The sequence below is a fragment of the Phycodurus eques genome, chromosome 9 (assembly GCF_024500275.1).
Source record: "Phycodurus eques isolate BA_2022a chromosome 9, UOR_Pequ_1.1, whole genome shotgun sequence".
Classification (NCBI taxonomy): domain Eukaryota; kingdom Metazoa; phylum Chordata; class Actinopteri; order Syngnathiformes; family Syngnathidae; genus Phycodurus; species Phycodurus eques.
Genome location: NC_084533.1, coordinates 393,464 through 413,675, shown reverse-complemented (window position 1 = coordinate 413,675; position 20,212 = coordinate 393,464). Strand labels below are relative to the sequence as shown.

Here is a 20,212-nt window from a genome sequence, read left to right as displayed (position 1 = left end):
ACTCTCGCTTACGTGGCAGGCGATTCAGATCCATCGACTACAAAATTCGCACTTTTTACCATTGCTAAACTTAATCTTGAACCTTAGAATGCCAATAGTGACTGTATTATTTTGAATTACAATTATTATTATTCTATATATTTATAGTTTTTATGTACGTTTGTTTGATCAGATGTATTTTATTTTACATGGAGGAGCAACGTTTCAAATGTTTTATGATAATAAAGGGCATGCAAACTCTTGTCCTATTCCCTTCACATTGTCATCCATAATTCAATGTTTTGGGTTACACCTAAATTACTTCAGCAAATGGCAAAGTCGGTCATTTTGTTTGTATACCGAGCTTTTCAGCTTGTTCCACAGCACTTTACCTCACTTGCCTTTTCCCATTAGTGCCTTCCAAACACAATCGGATGGTTTAAATGAAGCAACAAGCCAGCGAATAGGGGAGAGAATAGGCGCACAGCTGTGCGTATATAATTACGTTTACAGACAGACATGTTGTCTTCACTGCCTATATGACTCATTTATACTTGTACTACAGGTCCAGTGAGCATTACATGACAAATGGTTACAATGATTAGCCTCTAGGGATATTTTTAATTAATCCTGGGAGAGGAGATAAGTCTGATTCCTGCTTCCCTCTGTCTGTTGGCAAAGCACAATTACTCAACTCCATGGATACCAAATACATTTTTCCTGTTATAGCAGTGTTGACCACAGTTGTTGTTGTTTTTTTTGGGGGGGGGGGGGGGGGGGGGGGGTCTCGGATGCAAGCATGACAGAAATAAAAAGGGAGCTACTGTAGATGTATGTACTTCACGTGGATGGGGCCTGGGTTGTTTGCTAACTTCTATTGAGTTTTACCTAGGGTTGGTCATCGTTTGAATTTGAGCGATTCCGATTGCGGTTTCAAACGATTGTCGATTCAGATTCTGGGTTAGGTCAAAAAATTTGCATGGTTTAAATGACGGGTGTCCAAATTATGAACATCCATTTTCTTAGCAGCCCGCAGCATAGACTAAAATGAACATTTGACTCGAGGTTCTTTATAACCAGTCTCAGTCTCAAACCTATGAACTAAAATGCAATGAATTGGATCTGACCCAATTGACTTAAAATTCATTCACTATTTTTTCAGCCAAATGTTAAACATAGCATTGTTAAAATTATTTGGGACAGTTTCATCACGTCAATTGGTTTTATATGTGCAAGTTTTAACTTGACTTCCTGTTGTAAGCTAGTAGCCTTTTATTCTGAAGGGTACGCACCAGAACTCAGCATTTTGCCACGAAAAGTAACTTCGCACGGCACCAGTGATTATTATTTTATTTTATTTTTTTAAATGGATGGAACCAAATGCTATAAAGCGCTGATTCCTTTCCCGACCCACCGATGAGGCACAAGATTAGTGTTTGTGATAATGTGAGACAACGTTTATGTGACTTTTGTGCCAATTCATTGTGATGTAAAGTTGCTACGGTGAAGTTTTAGCCCAAAGTTGTTTTTTGTCATTGGCGCTTATGTTGGTTTGAAGACAAAAATAAACCCTAAAAACCATCAGTGCAAAGGTGCAACCAACCCTTTACCTTGTTATCTGTCTCAATGTTGGCACAGACGTATTTTATTGTTTCACCCACCCAACTGACTGAGAGTTGACTTCGCTGAAGCTCCGCGCGTCACACATCGTGAAAGCCATCTTTGCACAATATAATCTTATTCCAAGTGTTGCACTGAGGCGACTGGTGATTAATTTTAACAAAGTTAAGACACACTTTTGTTTGTCGCAGCCGTTGGGCATAAGCACGTCTTAGTGCGTGTTCTTCTTTGTTGGTTTTCGCCACTTCTTCTCCGTGGTGGGAGGACCGTCGGCATCGAACCCGGGAACCGAAAGTTTTAAATCTGAACGGTTCCGGGAGAACCGGAACGCTAGTCCCGTCCGTTTCCAATCGGTTCTCGATTCTCGATGCCCAACCCTCGTTTTCCCACTGTCAATCAAGAGGCCAGTCAGATGAACTCTTTGGCACGTGGCCCTCCCTTTCTTCACTCCTTTTCTCTTTCTGCACTGAGACAAGTTGAGAGCAAGTGGTTCACGGAGTTTATTCTAAAGGAGGGGTGTCCAAACCTTTTCACACACCACACTAAACCCATCCATAATTGCTGGTCAAGCTATGTGAAACAGTAATACCGTATATTTATTTTGATAGTGTATATTTCAAAATAAAAACAGCTACTCTTGATAATAAAGCAAAAACTCAACTATTTAGGGGTGGCCTGCGGTCCAATATCCCACTCGAATAGCTGCACCCATGAACTGAGCAGCAGCAGAATCCCACCTCCACATTTCGAAGCAAAAAAGGAGCATTCGCTACGAAGCTGATCTTGGCGTCCTATTTAATCAAAAGATATGTGAAAAATAACAACGTGAGGGATGGGAAGGAACTTCTTCTCGTCCTGCCTTGTAACCAAGCGCAGAAAGTAAGTACGGTAGTAGAATGCAGGCAAACGACACGGGCCGCGTCAAATGTTTATTTGAGTCTATGCCACGGGCGCCTAAAAATTGGATAGGGGCTGGTTGCAATTGGTGTGTGCCTTCTTTAAAGTCAGTACGCAATTGTTATTGGGCATATTATCGCTGTTTAAGTATCCTTTTCTTTGCTAGTGTCGCATGACACGTTTACTGTGCGTGCGGACTGTTGCTCTTTTTAGCTGCACCTCGACTACCTAGTGGATATCTGCTTATTTGCCATTTGTTGTGTTGTGTCAAACCATTTGCTATTGCTGTGTGATAACCTGTCATAGTTATTCTCAGGCACTCAGAGATTTAATGACTTGTTAAAGTTGCCTTTATTGTCTGTAACCTTTTTTACTGTGTAATAAATGCAGACTTATGTCGTTTGTATATTGTTTATGACAATTACAGATGCACACTTTTCTTGGAATTTCTGTATTGCTGGATGTGGCGTACGCCATGAAGAGGAAAGTAAAACTTTTTAAGTCGACATGCACCTTGTTTTTAATCGGACGTCCCGCAGTGTTCGAAAGCCATCGTCAGCCAGTGTACGGTACAGAGCGAGTGCAATACGAGCCAACTGTAATTTTCACACTGCACAATAAACTGGTGCGTGCTTTTTCAGCGACACAATGCAAATTGATGGAATCTATGATGCTGCTGATGATGACCAGCTTGTGACTCTGCTGCTCACACGTCTCCAACAGTGGTCAACTCTGTGGTGGTAATAACGAGGGTAATGGCTGGATTTACAGGAATCATTTTTGAACATTGAAGTGAAAGACTTCCTATCGTTTAAAAAGCCTCTTCTGTCCTGGTCTGACTGCAACCCTGCAAAGTGACCAACAAGCAATAAATCTGGTCATCCCCTCCATCAGCTTCGAGATGAAAGGACCCCAACTGCCAATTGCGGCCCCATCAGCAGATGAGCGGACTCTTGTTTATTTCAAAACTATTCTTCTTTTTTTCTCATGCTTTTTAGAGCATTTCCACTTTTAAATGATATTTCTTGCACTGTACGCCGTTTTAATTGTACTTTTATTTTTCTCTTTGTTTTAAATGTTTATAAGCTGCCTTTGTTTTTAAATGCCTTTAATCATGTAAAGCAAATTGAGTTACCCTGTGTATGAAATGCGCTATATAAATAAGTTTGCTTTGCTTTGCTTATCCCCCGTCGTCGTGTGCCTTGACGACTGCTGAGCTTTGGAACAAAGAAAAGCTCGGCAAGAGACAAAGAAAGTGTGACAAAGGCTTGCCTTGAACTGTGTCTCGTAATACTCAACATCAACTTTGCCCCCTTTCTTGTGTCGAGACATTCGAGAGCTTATTGTTTGAACTTTAAAGGACTATATCTGTGAATTCTACATTGACTAAGTCAACATGGGGAGGGTTTCCAGAAGAAAGCAATGGGAGTTGCCTTTCCCCCACTGTCACAAACATCCTCCACCAGACATGATCCAATAACTACAAATGACCAGCTCACACAAGCCCTGCGCGCCTCCTGTGCCGGAAAACCACCCCGCCTCCGGTCAGTTCAGCTTGTAATTTACTCGTGCTCGTGAGTTGATGCATTCATCTTTTGGAGTTAAGATAGTAATCGCAATCAAGTTTTCCAGCTCTCTCCAGCTTTTTGCCAGCTAGGAGCATTTGTAACACACCCATACTAGCTTACTCCCACACCTCACGTCCTTATTTACTTTTTTCTTCCATCACATATACTGTATATATATTGTATTACTACCCTTATATTATCAACAAACATATGCTTTGCTTTCAGATCTTACAAAGGCATATTGTATGTCCTATGCGTTAACAAACTTTTCATATGTAGCACACCATCAGATAAATGATGGTCCCGATCCCAATTAGCAATTGGATATATGGACACCCTGAACAGCGAGCCTGTGTCAGCGTTTGATGCTTTATATACAATATGTTGTACTTGATCACATTTCTTAAACCATAAAAAGATAGATTAAGAGTTAAGGAAGAAGCAGGTTGTTAAAGAGAGAGGAGGCTGGCGAGAATTCAAAGGAAAGTGTGGATATTGGCGAAGAATCTGCTAGCTCCATTCATTTTTGAACACACCGAGCAAAGGATCTACCTTGCATACATTCTGGTCACAAGCTATGATTTTTCATCCACAGACACATTATACACTATGAGTATAGTTTAGCATTGATATTAAACAACATTTGATGCTTTACGTACTATTTATATGGCTTGAGCCGAGGCGACGCGGCTCAAGCCAAAAAAAAAAAAATAATAATTAAAAAACATTTTAAAAAAGGAACAAAATAAAACAACGTATCAGCACAGCACACTGTTTTGGTGTTTCCAGTAATCTGCTCCCACTGGAGAAGGAAGGGTTCAGCCTTGAGTAGCGATTGTTACTATAAATTGTGTATTTTAATATTGATTGTTATTGGAAATTGTGTAATGCAGCCCTGTGGGGGGCACAAGCCAGTGCAAACTGTAGGCCGGTCTCAAGCCCGGATAAATGCAGAGGAAGTTGCGTCAGGAAGTGCATCCGGCTTAAAACTTTGCCAAACAAATATGAGCGTTGATCCAAAGAATTCCATACCGGGTCGGTCGTGGCCCGGGTTAACGACGTCCGCCACCGCCGCCGTCAACCTGCAGGGCGCCGTTGGAAATTCAGCTACCGTGGGTCAAAGTCGAAGAAGAAGAGGTGGAAAGCGGGTTCTTCGGCAGAAAGAGAAGAGGAAAGGACAGAGCCTAGAACTATAAAATAAATAAAACAACGTATCAGCACAGCACACTGTTTTGGTGTTTCCAGTAATCTGCTCCCACGGGAGAAGGAAGGGTTCAGCCTTGAGTAGCGATTGTTACTATAAATTGTGTATTTTAATATTGATTGTTATTGGAAATTGTGTAATGCAGCCCTGTGGGGGGCACAAGCCAGTGCAAACTGTAGGCCGGTCTCAAGCCCGGATAAATGCAGAGGAAGTTGCGTCAGGAAGTGCATCCGGCTTAAAACTTTGCCAAACAAATATGAGCATTGATCCAAAGAATTCCATACCGGGTCGGTCGTGGCCCGGGTTAACGACGTCCGCCACCGCCGCCGTCAACCTGCAGGGCGCCGTTGGAAATTCAGCTACCGTGGGTCAAAGTCGAAGAAGAAGAGGTGGAAAGTGGGTTCTTCGGCAGAAAGAGAAGAGGAAAGCACAGAGCCTAGAATTGAATGTGGGGACTTTGAATGTTGGGACTATGACAGGAAAATCTCGGGTGTTGGTTGACATGATGATTAGGAGAAAGGTTGATATATTGTGTGTCCAGGAGACCAGGTGGAAAGGCAGTAAGGCTAGAAGTTTAGGGGCAGGGTTGAAATTATTTTACCACGGTGTAGATGGGAAGGGAAATGGAGTCAGGGTTATTTTAAAAGAAGAGTTTGCTAAGAATGTCTTGGAGGTGAAGAGAGTATCAGATCGAGTGATGAGGCTAAAACTTGAAATTGAGGGTGTTATGTACAATGTGATGAGTGGCTATGACCCACAGGTAGGATGTGGCCTCGACGTGAAAGAGCCAAGTTAATCAGAGATGCAGGCAGGAGAGTACTTGGTGTATCTTCTGGCAGGAAAGGAGAGAAGGAGACTCGGTGGTGACTTGGTGGTGGAACCTGACAGTATTATTATTATTATTTTGCCAAGTATGTCCAAGAAACACACAAGGAATTTGTCTCCGGTAGTTGGAGCCGCTCTCGTACGACAACAGACAGTCAATTGACAGAGAACACTGTTGAGACATAAAGACATTGACAAAAAACAATCACTGCGCAATAAAGGGTGGCTCGTTATCTGGTAATGCCGGTACAAAATTATTATTATTTTGTTTTACAGAGTCCTCTAGCACTTAGAGAAGTTTGAATGACTAATATAGCAATAGTCTGGTGCAATGACCATTGTGCAAAGGGCGCCGAGACTTCAAGGAGTGGATGCAGTTTAAAGTGACGAGTAGTGCAATAATCTGGGACAATGTTGATTGTGCAAATGTTGCAGATACTCCTCAGTCAGTGTGCAAATGGAGCGGATGCTTCTCTGGCATGAGTGGCCAGTATTGGTCAACAACAGATATGCAAATAGTGCAGCGTGGCGAGACTACGACAGTGAGCGCACGAGTAATATATAATTGGCCCGACAGAAATGTGACAACAAACTCACGACAAAAAAAATAAAAAATAAAATATTGACAGCATGTTGCAATGGAATTATAGTTTAGCTGTTTCAGAAGTTGATTGCAAGAGGGAAGAAGCTGTTGGAGTGTCTGCTTGTTCTATTTTTCATTGATCGGTAGCGTCTACCTGAGGGAAGGAGCTGGAAGAGCCACTTACCGGGATGTGGAGGTTCCGACAGGATTTTGCACGCGCTTGTCTTAGTTCTGGCAGCGTGCAAGTCCTCAAGGGTGGGTAGGAGGGTATCGACAATCTTTTCAGCAGCTTTGATTATCCGTTGCAGTTGTCGTTTGTCGTTTTTTGTAGCAGCACCAAACCAGATTGAGATGGAAGAACACAGGACTGATTCGATGACCGCTGTGTAGAACTGCCTCAGCAGCTCCCGTGGCAGGCCGTGCTTTCTCAGAAGCCGCAGGAAGTACATCCTCTGCTGGGCCTTTTTGAGGATGGGGTTGATGTTGATCGCCTACTTCACGTCCTGAGAGACTGTAATTCCCAGGAACTTGAAGGTCTCAACGGTTGACATAAGGCAGCTGGACAACATGAGGGGCAGCTGTGGCGAGCGATGCCTCCTGAAGTCCACGATCACCTCTACAGTCTTGAGCGTGTTCAGCTCCAGGTTGTGTCGGCCGCACCGCAGCTCCAGCCGCTCCACTTCCTGTCACTATGCAGACTTGTCACCGTCCTTGATGAGGCCGAAGACAGTGGTGTCATCTGCAAACTTCAGGAGTTTGACACCCGGGTGCGTTGAGGTGCAGTCGTTCGTGTAGAGAGAGAAGAGCAGCGGAGAGAGGACACAACCTTGGGGCGCCCCAGTGCTGATGGTGGTGGCCTCACCCAGCCTCACCTGCTGTGTCCTGCCCGTCAGGAAGCTGTAAATCGACTAGCAGATGGCAGGCGAGACGTTGAGTTGGAGAAGCTTGGAGGAAAGGAGTCACAGATCAACAGGGTGACACGTGAGAAAAAACATCTGGTCTCTTTACGTACACCTCACTCAGCCACTCTCTCATTTTCTCCTTGTCCATCCAGCCCTTTTGATTGACCTTAACGATGACTTCGGCTGGAAACCTTTCTTTCGGGAGCGTCTTCCTCTTAAAAATTACTATAGGTGGCAGTTTCTGTCCATTACCAAGGCAACCAAGCACAACGGTAAAAGCCGACTTCTCGTGACCTGTTGAGCGTATCACTACCGTGGTGGTCCCCTTCTTCTTTACAGCGTATCACTACCGTGGTGGTCCCCTTCTTCTTTACAGTGTGGTTCACCGGGATGTCAAAAGTGAGCAGCACCACGTCCATGTTGGTTATGTGGTTGGGCTGGATGTGTTTGTCGGCAATCTTTTTACTGCAGAAGGAGCGGAAGATGGCCAGCTTTTCCTTGTAATCCGCCAGAAGTTGCTGCGCCACGGTAGTCCCTGCCCGGATGGATAGATGGCACCGTTTCATAAAACGAAAGCACCAAGACGGTCCTCCTTGAAAATGTTCGATTTTCATTTCTTCTGCAAGCGTTATTGCCCTCAGTCGAATGGTGACTGTAGAGACACTTCTCCCGGCTGTTCTTTGCTCATTTATCCATTGCTCGAGTTGGTCTTCCAACTCGGGCCACCTCGCTTTTTTCCGTGAAAACTCAGCTTCGTCTTCTTGACTTGGCGAAGCTCATTTTCCTGCTTCCTCCATTCATTGATCTTGAATTCTCACGCGGCTGCTCGATTCCCATGTTCCTCCGCGTAACTGACAGCTTGCAGTTTAAACTGTGTTTCGTAAGCGTGTCTCCTCGTCGGTGCCATTTTCAGGGGTACTTAGCCCAACCAATGTTGTTTTGCACAATGCACACACCGGCGCTATATACCTACTGTGGGCGTGGCTTTAGCATTCTCCTTCACGCACACCCTTCCCCCTTTACGTCCGCATGCTGTCCTCAGCCACGTCCGCTTTTCCTCTGTATAAGCAGCGTGTCGGCAGGAAATGCTCTCAGTCAGTCAAGCGGAGCGCTCATCACACAACATTTATAGATTTTGGAACTTGTGCACACATAAGGCGTGCCGCATTATAAGGCGCCCCGTCCATTTTGGAGAAAATGTAAGACTTTTAAGTGCTCATTATGGTCGTGAAAACACGGTAGCATTTCATAGAGAATGGTAAACATATATTTTGGGTGATATAGTGAATCAATTCAATAAATATTTTGTAAATATTGGACTGAAACTAGCTGAAAAAAATCTAAGAACTAGCAACTCAAAATGGAAAATTAATAGCTAGAAACCCTATGACAATGTTTATTAAGACGGCTGAGGAAAGGGTATAGATAACATATAGTATATAATGCAAAACCAAGACATCCACTGGTTATAATGAAATTCAGTAGACATAAAAACGGTAAAAAGGTAATACGTACACGGGATAACCAAGCCACTAACATACTGTACATTTTTAATCTATCATTGCAAAAGGGTCAATTTCCCAATAATATGAAATCAGAAATATGAATCATTCCTCTATTTAAAACTAGAGACAAACACCTTTTTACAAATTACAGACCTGTTTCTCTTCTCCCACACATTGTTAGACATTTCATAGGCTTTTTACAGTAATTTACTGGCAACAGCATTAAAAAACAATTTACAAAAGTGGGAGTCTGAATCGGATTCTGGAATCATGCACAAGTTCATACATACTGTATATTGTACTCATCCAGCAGCCATGAATCATTTCAAGTTTTGAGCAGTATTTACTTTTGGTTAGCTTATCGGAATTGGGTGACACTGCAAAACTCAGGAATTGGCTCCTGTCTCTTGACCTCTACAAAGAGCTTTTTCCCATGGAAAGGTTCTGTGCCCACACATACAAACACACATACAATTCAGAATAATCTTGAGGTGCTTCACTGGTTTGTTATAGGAAGGAGAGAGAGATTAAAAAGAGAAAATACGTTTTCATCTGGGAAATTGTTGTTCACTCAGGTCTTTGCCACAAGCTACAACACAACCTCATCTCACATTCCTGATGACTTACTGTTAAGGGCGAAAAAGAAAACTTTCAACTGTGCCTGCATCATTTCCTCCTCCTTCCTCTAAACATCTAAATCCTTCAATAATAAAAATAGAGCTGGAAGGCATATGTTGTCCTCAAAGCCCTGCTTCGCTCTGAGCCTCTCTCAAGCATCACAGATCCTGAAGTGAGTCTGTGCTTTAAGCACGAGACACTCATTTCAGAGTCTACCTCTGAAAGAAATTTGGTCCCAAAGGAATTTGTTTTTGAAACATTTATGCAGGCTCGGCCTTTGCATATTTCCTCAGTGAGCAGCAATGGTTAAAGTAGGACACACCTTCTTATCAACATGCTCCAGAGGACTTTGAACAATGGAAGTGAAAATAGGCTACTTGCTTCTGACTCTTGTCAGGGAAACCAATACCACTAAACATCTGCAAGGAATGTTTAAACACTGGCCAATAATAGAAACACTACATTTTCAGTTGTACTACAGTTGCTCTACATTGGAACACGATAAAGTTCCTGCTGGCCGTTCTTTGAAGTAAAGGCAAAAGGTCATGGCAAATGACACTGGCCAGCCGATCATTGGCCAAAACCTAATAAAACCTCACAAGGTCTCTCTCTCTCTCAACACTGGTGTCACAGTAAATATACTAAATAAAAAACTTTTTTTTTTTTTTAAAAAAGCAATACTTTTGTGTTTGCTCCTATTTTTCTCCCAAAACCTTTTTTAACCATCCATCCATTTTCTGAGCCACTTCTCCTCACTAGGGTCGCGGGCTTGCTGGAGCCAATCCCAGCTATCTTCGGGCAGGAGGCGGGGTAGGTACACCCTGAACTGGTTGCCAGCCAATCGCAAGGCACATACAAACAAACAACCATTCGCACTCACATTCACAACTACGGGCAATTTAGAGTTGTCACTTAACCTAGCATGCATGTTTTTGGGATGTGGGAGGAACCGGAGGGCCCGGAGAAAACCCACGCAGGCACGGGGAGAACTTGCAAACTCCACACAGGCGGGGCCGGGGATTGAACTCTGCTCCTCAGAACTGTGAGGCAGACGCTCTAAAAAGTCATCCACTGTGCCGCCAACCTTTTTTATGTACACAAAATATGTATTTCTCTCAAATTTTGCCCACTAACCCTAATCCATCCATCTCACATGTGTACCATACCAAGATGCTGATTTGACAGCATGATTATTGTGCAGGTGTGCCTTTGGCTGCCCAGGCTAAAAGGTCACTCCGCACAGCACAATGCCACTGAGGTCACAAGTTTTGAGGGAGTGTGCATCTGGCACGCTGACTGCAGGAATGTCCACCACAGCTATTTCCTGTGAATTGAATATTCATTTCTCTTCAATAAGTCATTTCCAAAGATGTTTGAAAGAATTTGGCAGTACATCCAACTGGCCTCACAACCTCAGATCATGTGTAACCACACCAGCCCAGGACATCCACATCCAATATCTGCTCCTACAGTGGCTGAAATAAATATTTAACAGATCACCACTTTTCTCATTAAATATATTTCCAAAGGTGCTATTGACATGAACATTTCACCAGATGTTGGGTACAACCCAAGTAATCCACACATACAAGGAAGGTAGAACAAATAAACTCAGAAATTAAGTTGTGTCTAATCATGTGAAATGGCACAGGGAAAAAGTATTGAACACACCAACTGATATTTATTTAATACTTTGTACAAAAGCCTTTGTTTGCAATGACAGCTTCAAGAAGCCTCCTGTATGGAGAAACTAGTTGGGCCCATTCATCCACACAAGCAGTCATCAAATCTTGAAGGGTCTGTGGGCTTCTTTTACGGACTTTGAATTTCAGTTCTTTACAAATATTTTCAATTGGATTCAAGTGAGGTGATTGACTTGGCCATTCCAGCAGCTTTATTTATTTAATTTGAAACCAATTGAGAGTTTCCTTGGCAGTATGTTTTGGATCATTACCCTGCCGAAATGTCCACCAATGTCCACCCTCGTTTCATTTTCATCATCCTTGTAGATGGCAGCAAATTTTTGTCAAGAATGTCTCGGTACATTTGCCCATTCATCCTTCCTTCAATAATGTGAAGTTTACCATTACCATGTGCTGAAAAGCAGACCCACACCATCATGTTCCCACTGTTGGTAGGGTGTTTTTAGGGTGATGTGTAGTGCCATTTCTCCTCGAAACGTGGTGTGCATAATGGCATCCAAAAAGTTCAAATTTGCTCTCATCCGACCAGACGATATTTTCCCAGTATTTAACTGGCTTGTCCAAATGTTGTTCAGCAAACTTTAAACGAGCTTTGACATGCTTTTTTTTTTTTTCAGCAATGGGGTCTTGTGTGGTGAGCGTGCATATAGGCCATGGCGACGGAGTGCATTACTCACTGTTTTCCTTGTGACAACAGTACCTCCTAATTCCAGGTCTTTTTTAACCTCTCCACAGGTGGTCCTTGGCTCTCTGGACAACTCTGATTATGCTTCGCACTCCTCTGTCAGAAATCTTGCAAGGCGCACCTGATTTATGGTGGTATGATTGGCTTTCCATTTACTTATTATGGCCCCAACCGTGCTCACTGGAACGTTTAAAAGCTTAGATATGCGCCTCTAACCAATGACATTATTAAGTTTTGCAACAGTTACGGGCTTGAGACAGCTCTCTGCTCTTACCCATCATGAGATGTGTCTTGATTTACACCTTAGCAAAAAAAACTTTTTGTCAGTCATCAATTAGGACTGAACCAGCTGATATTCACTTGCACTGACAAGGGGCTGGATTACTGTTTGATTATTGATATTAGGTGTTGTCTTGGCTTTCCGTGCCTTTTTGCACCTCCCTTTCTTCATGTGTTCAATACTTTTTCCCTGTGTCATTTCAGATTTTTACACAACTTAATTTATGAATGTATTTATTCTACTTTCTTAGGATATTGCATATTGGCGTTTGGCTAAAACGTAATTCATTTAAGAAATGAATTCGCCGAAGCAGCGACGCCTGCGTTGCTTCCGGATTAGCGTGATTTGACGCTTAATGTTATAAACCAAGCTATTTCGTCTCGAAAAGGGGACCATGACCCTTTTTATACTATGTATAAAACTTAGGAAAAGCAAAGACAAACCTGTTATCAGTCTCATAATTTAGAGGTTGCTACATTTTATGAAATATGAGTCCTAGATGACAGAGGTCTCCCTATTAAACTCAAAGCACAACAAGGAGTGGAATTTTATAGACAATTTAATGGCATCTACAAAGGATCTATAGGGAAACACACAGAGTCTAACTACATAGTCTATAAAAATCCTGATCAGCATTTTTTCTTGTCACCCAGAACCTCCACTTCTGCTTCCTCGCCTGCGCACCTGCCTGGCTGTGGATTCCCTTGTCTGGCTGAGACTCAGTGTCCGAAGTCCTTGCTACTCCTACCTGGGTGTCATCCCCCCTTGTTTGCCTGTTGCGTAGAAATAAACGCTAAGACGTTTACTTGTTTTGCTCATCTTTGCTGTTGGGTCCTCTCCTGCATCAGAAATCTTAATCTTATCAGTTATCTCTGCGAGACTAGCTCTTTTCAATATTAGGTCACTGGGTAATAAATCAATGTTGATTAATTACATCATTACAACGTATGATCTGGACTTTTTGTGATGAAATGAAACGTGGTTAATAGAAAGTAACTAATACCATTTTAAATGAGGCAACACCAGCAAATAAAAATGTTATTAACAAGTGTCGAGGCGGTGGTATGGCTGTTATTTTTAAGTCATTATTTCAATGTAAAGAAATTATACTGGATGATTTTAGCTCTGGCGGCACGGTGGACGACTGGTTAGAGCGTCAGCCTCACAGTTCTGAGGACCCGGGTTCAATCTCCGGCCCCGCCTGTATGGAGTTTGCATGTTCTCCCCGTGCCTGCGTGGGTTTTCTCCGGGCACTCCGGTTTCCTCCCACATCCCAAAAACATGCATTAATTGGAGACTCTAAATTGCCCGTAGGTGTGAATGTGAGTGCGAATGCTTGTTTGTTTGTATGTGCCCTGCGATTGGCTGGCAACCAGTTCAGGGTGTACCCCACCTCCTGCCCGATGACAGCTGGGATAGGCTCCGGCACGCCCGCGACCCTAGTGAGGAGAAGCGGCTCAGAAAATGGATGGATGGATTTTAGCTCTTTTGAATAGCTCTGTTTTAAAGGAGACCCAAAAGTTATTGTTTTAATAATTTATAGACCTCCAATACACAATAAAAAAATTATGAAGGATTTTTCAGAACTGCTGTCAGTTATTTGTACTAACGACAACTATTTTGTCATAACGGGAGTCGTTAACATTCATGTTGACAAAAACATGGGGAAAAAATCTAAAGAACACTCTGCTATACGAGCCACATTTGACCTCTCTCACCATATTAAGAACCAACCATCCCACAATCAAGGTCACATCTTAGACCTGGTCATCTCTAAGGATGTTGAAATTCTATAGATTGACATTAAGGATATGGCTATTACTGACCTTTTTTGTGTATTCTTTGAATTCGAAGTATTTTTGAAGTATTTTATTGTTTCACTCACCCAGTTGACTGAGAGTTGACTTCACTGAAGCTCCGCGCGGTGTAGGGTGAGGCTCGGAGCGCGTCAGACGCTACACATTTTGAAAGCCTTCTTTGCACAATATAATCTTATTCCAAGTGTTGCAGTGAAGCAACTGGTCATTCATTTGAGCAAAGTGAAGACACACTTTTGTTCGCCACTACCGCCGTTGGGCACAAGCACGTCTTCGTGCGCATTCTTCTTGCTTTGGTTTTCGGCACTTCTGCAGGGTGGACGGACTGTTGACATTGAAACTGGGAACCGAAATGTTTTAATTTGAACAATTCCGGGAGAACCGGAACGTTAGCCCCGGTTCCAATCAGTTCTCGATTCTCGATGCCCAACCCTAGCAACAATGTATTGAGGTGAACGTCCCTCCCTCAGATTGAAGAAGAGGAAGAAGGACGAGGAGACGATGAAAGAGGCAAGCATAATCCCAGAAAAGAGAGAAGACAAAATGAAAAAAATCTAAAAAATAGCTTTCGGTATTAGAAATTTTTCGCACCAAGGCAAAAAAAGTATCCCTGCGACCGAATGACGCCTTAGATCATTCCGGGGAATAAAGGATGACGCTCCGAGCCGATCCCTTTGTCGCAAATCTATCACTGAAAATGCCAGTTTATGGCGAGATGCTCTCGGCCAACCAGGATTGGAGTAAATGGGATCCGGAATCGTCACGAGTGAACTCTGACTGGATCGCGTCTTTTAGGATTGTGACAAAGAAAAGTAATGTGTTTTTTTTTACCCTTGCAAAAAACATCATCAATAAAAAGTTTTCTCTAGTAATCGTATGTATTTTTGAAAATTTACACCCTGAACTGGTCACCAGCTAATCCCAGGCAGTTATTGTTTCTTTTTGTTGCACTGCAGAAGCACATGATGTAGCACATCATTTGTTTGATGGGTTATAAATAAACAATTTTTAGGAATTGGGGAGAAAAACGGGGTACCCAGAGAAAACTCACATAGGCCCAGGGAGAACATGCAAACTCCACACAGACGAGGCTGGATTTGAACACGGGTCCTCAGAGCTGTGAGACAGATGCGCTTACTAGTCGACCACCAGGCCGCCGTAGTTTCTTTAAACGTGCCATCTTTTACCAAATCAACTTTTTCTAGTAGGTGGTATTGGCTCTGGTGAAATATGAACTAGAATCATCCACGTATTGAAATCAGGTCATTCGAATTTCTTGAGCTTATCTACGTCACCAGCGAAGATCTCCGCCTACCTCTCCGCACCGAGCCAGCACTGGAAAAAAAAACACGTGTGCTCTCACACGTGTTTTTTTTTTCTCACGACTACTGTGCTCTCAGTAGTAGTGAGTGAGGGTTGGGTCTGGAGGCAAACCATCAGAGGGGGTGGGGGGGGTCTACGCCAAATATGGGCAAATACAAAACTGGGCCAAACAGAAGTACCTGTAGCTGTCGGGGGTCTTTTCTGGACACTCGTATGACAAAACTAATGTGTTTTTTTTATTTGTTTTTTTTTTTTTAATTAAACTGAAACTTTTAAACTAGCTCCATGTTAGACAGTCACTCTATGGAGGTCTAAACAGCCAAAATATGGGACCTTTATATTGTACCTCAGTTCCTAGTATTGTTTCTTTTTGTTGCACTGTAGCACTTTGACATCTTTTGTTTGATGTGTTATAGAAAAAAATATATTGTTATTATTGTTGTTTTGTGCAGTAGTTTTGATTAGATCTATCATTATTTGTTAGGAAGCTTTCTCACTACAATTACTGTCACAGACAAAGGACACAAGAGCCAAGTGAAGAATAAACAGTTGGTACCCTGGTCTAAAGTTTAGTCCATACTTCCGGCTGAAGAATCCCATCTTTACTGGAACCACTGAACACAAAGTTTGATAAGTAGAATTGTTGGATTGATCAAATTGAGTCATTTCCGGAAAAACACAGCGCTGTAGTGGATATTTGTTGAAGCAGCAGATCTCCCCAACCCCTCGATAGAATCTCTCACAGGAGTAGCTCAGATGTCAACAGTCATTTACAACTCTTATTTTGTTGAACAAATGTTGAACAAACATTTCGATACATTCACAAAGGGAAGTAGACATTAATTGTTGACGTCCAAGGGAATTAGTGAATTGTAGAGGAATGAGTACTGCTTTAAATCGCACCATTTGAAGCAAACGAGATGCCCATGAAAATGCAGAACACATGCATATTCATGGCCATGCTGTTCAAAGATGGAGTAGTACAGAATACAGACTCTAGGTAACTGTTTGTTGGTCAAAGAGTTTCATCAACTACAATTAGTCTTAGGGTTAGGATAGGGATACTAATTCCCAACACACATTTTCACATGGATTCAAATTGACAGCAGAACAAATGGAAGTGCAATCATCTTGAAGTGGTGTGAGTTGTGTGAGTTTCAGCATTCCTCTGCACCGCAGGCCACAATTCTGCCCAGAGAAAACCCAAATGGAGTTTTAATGTTTGCTCTATAATTAGATTAAATCAAGTTGAAGTGTAGCGTTTTGCCTTAGGTGACTCGTTAATGTGTGCAGAATTATATTTTAAACCAAATTACCAGCTCTGCCATTTAATCTGGAGCAGGATTTGCATAATGTTCCCTTTTTAAATATGTATATTAATGAATACCGTATGACTTCAGAGGAAAGTGCATTAGTATACATTTAACCATCAGCCACAGGCCCAGCTCCCCCATTATGACTCCCATATACACTCACACGCACACGGCGCGCACATCTGTCTTCCTTTGTTTCCACAGTGAACACAGAATAATTGGGCACAATAATAGAATGGATGTGAAGGAAATTGGTCCAGCACTTTTAACACAAATTGTAAATCCGTTTTCAGGATAAAGTCACACTGCTCTTTAAGCATGCGGTTTTCGTCCATTTAGGCGTCATCACTTCATGATGCAACACTGCATTAGTGCAACTGTCCTGTTTCGTTGGATTATTTAGAGTTGTCTTTATTGTGCAACTACAAACACAAATGTTTAATTGAAATGGTAAATGACTGTATGTGCAGGGCCTGGTTGGAAAGCTTTCAAATCAATCTTTGGTCACTCTAACCTCACGATGTTGCCAATCCTGCCAAGTCAACAGTGACCCCAGTATTCACACTTGACCACTGACCTACATCTCCCGTGGTCTCCAGCTTCCCCCACAGAGCCGCGGCCTAACAGGTTGCCAACACCTGCGAGGGCAGCTGGTTGTCCAGGCTGCCATCTGCCAGACTGTCTGCACACAGGGCCGGACCGTTGCATCAAAGAGCCTGAGCCCACAGGACTGTTGACCATGTAAAGAGGGCGTTCATTTTACGGCCTGCTGAGGTAGATTGTGTATTTCTCTGTACGTGGGTTCAAAACATAGAACGTTGTAGGAAAAAAATTGATTGTAGATTAGCTTTGCATCAGAAGAATTCAGGTGGCACAAAATGGAAGTCAAAAACATCACCCGCAGCAGTTAGCATCTTTTTTCTTACAGTGTTCAAAAGTTGAGACTGTGAAAGGAACAAACCAATATGGAGCAGGTCTCTTCCTGTAAATCCCTGCCAGAGGCCATCCAGCTCCTTCAACAGCTCTCCTTCCATTCCAGCCGGCCCCTCATCACCCCACTTACATCCTCCATCCTTATACAGCTCCTCTCATGTTCAATTCTCTTCCCACTTGTTACGTAAGGGCCTCGGAGCCTCATTGCGGTTGTCTGCGGTAATTCTACACAGAAGCAAAGCAGACAATGCGATCGGTCATTGTCTGTGACTGCGTTTGTGGAAAAACGGGGGATTCTTTATTTGAGTGATTTATAATAAAAAACAATTAGTTTAGATGTTTCAACAAATAATAATCCTCTGTGTGTGATTCTTTTTTGTTGCAACATTTTGTTGCAAAAGCCTAAAATAAATTCGAAGGGTCTTATATATTTTCATTACTTTTTAAATCTTGTTTGATGTTTACCATTATAAAATGAACAGGAGTTCATGCAATTTTTCAAAAGCTAATAAGATTTGAATCTAGCCTCATTTCAGTCCCCGCCCCTGCCGTTGCCCCCGCCTCCTCGCGTGTTTGCACCAGGGTTATAATAATTTTGGATTTTCCATGATGGTTCACTTTTTCACATAGGTGTTTCTATATGCAGGAGTGGAGAGACGAGTTGGAGCTGGGACCAGCTGCAATTCATCTTCATCAACGGTCTACTTAAGCCGGTCCCGAACGCCACCTCGTCGCCAGATCGTCTTGAGTAGTCGTGCTGTCAGTCGCCTCTAACTCGCAAAACTATTCGCACTTAGGTCTAAGAAATACTGATCAGCTTTTTTCCTCTTGTCACTCTGAGACTCCACGCCTGGCTCCTCGCCTGCACACCTGCCTTCCTGCGGAGTTCCCCCACGCCTGCAACCTCGCTTGCACATCTGCCTGCCCATGGACCCCCTTGTCTGGCCGAAACGGATCACCCGAAGTCCCTACTCCCCCTACATAAACGCCCTATAAATTAACTTGCATTGCTCGTTTCTGCTGTTGGGTCCTGTCCCGCGTCCCAAACCGTAACATTTGTCTCTATGGTGTCTCAGTAAACGTGAAATATGAATTAAAATCGTCCATGCATTCCTGAATTTTTTTCTGCTGAAACGCCTGAAATCAGCTCATTTGAATTTCTCAAGCTTGTCTACGTCACTAGCAAAGATCTCCGTCTACCTCTCCGCTCCCGACCCAGCGTGGTCTCACAAGTGGGTCTTCTACATGGAGGGAACCATTGCAAAGCAAAGCAAATTCATTTATATAGCGCATTTCATACACAAGGTAACTCAATGTGCTTTACATGATTAAAAGCATATAAAAACAAAGAAAAGAACAGCTCATAAACACTTAAAACAAAGAGAAAACTAAAAGCACAATTAAAACAATGTACAGTGCAAGAAATATCATTTAAAAGTGGAACTGCTCTAAAAAGCATGAGAAAAAACCTGCAATTAAAAACATTCCCACTTCACGTCACTTCTGTTGGCAACTTATTCAATTTGTGTGCAGCTTAATAGCTAAATGCTGCTTCACCATGTTTGCTTTGGACTCTGTGCTCCACTATTTGACCCGAGTCTGTAGATCCCAGAGCCCTACAGGGTTTATATTCCATTAGTTTTTCTTTCTTGTATTCAGGACCTAAACCATTTAGTGATTTATAGACCAGGAGCAGAACTTATCTATTCTAAAGCTGCTGGGAGCCGGTGTCGAGAGTGTAGAATTGGAGTAATATGCTCTGACCACTTTGTTCTGGTCAGAACCCGAGCTGGAGCATTCTGAATGATCTGCAGCTGTTTAATGCTCTTTTGGGGCTGTCAAATCAGAAGACCATTACAATAGCCAAGTCTACTTGAGATAAAAGCAAGCTTCTCCTGGTCTGCTTGACACATGCAAGCCTTCACTCTGGAGGCAATTTTAGTAATTGATTTGATATGACTGTTTAAAGTCAGGTCGGAATCTATCAGTACACCACGGTTTCGTACTTGGTCTTTGGGTTTTCAAGTGAAGGACTCCAGGTATTTACTTACAGCAATCCTCTTTATAGTTTCATACCTTTCAGTGGTGGTGCGGTATGAGCATTCTTGGCCAGGGTCGTGTAAAAGTGGCTCAAATCTATTTGTAAGTCTGATGTCAATGTTTTCCGTTGACTTGCGTCCTCTTCACTGTAGCGACCGTCCACAGCCGCTCTCTCGGGGTTGTAGAAGCACGCAACGCAGGCCAGCCGGATTCCTCGGTAATTGGTAAACCAATCAGAGGAAAGGGGGCAGTCTTAGCCTGCCAACTGAACTGGTTGCCAGCCAATCGCAGGGCACATGTAAACAAACAACCATTCGCACACACATTCACACCTACGGGCAATTTAGAGTCTTCAATTAATCTACCATGCATGTTTTTGGGATGTGGGAGGAAACCAGAGTACCCGGAGAAAACCCA

The 20,212-nt window shown here is 42.8% G+C and overlaps 1 long non-coding RNA gene across 1 annotated transcript; it reads left to right on the top strand.

The window, feature by feature from the left end:
* Window positions 1-3,845: 3,845 nt before the first annotated feature.
* On the top strand, window positions 3,846-18,830 carry LOC133407999 (uncharacterized). The gene is made up of 3 exons (XR_009769235.1): window positions 3,846-4,040; window positions 17,422-17,596; window positions 18,402-18,830. It is a non-coding gene; the product is annotated as an uncharacterized LOC133407999 (long non-coding RNA).
* The last annotated feature ends 1,382 nt before the right edge of the window (window positions 18,831-20,212 follow it).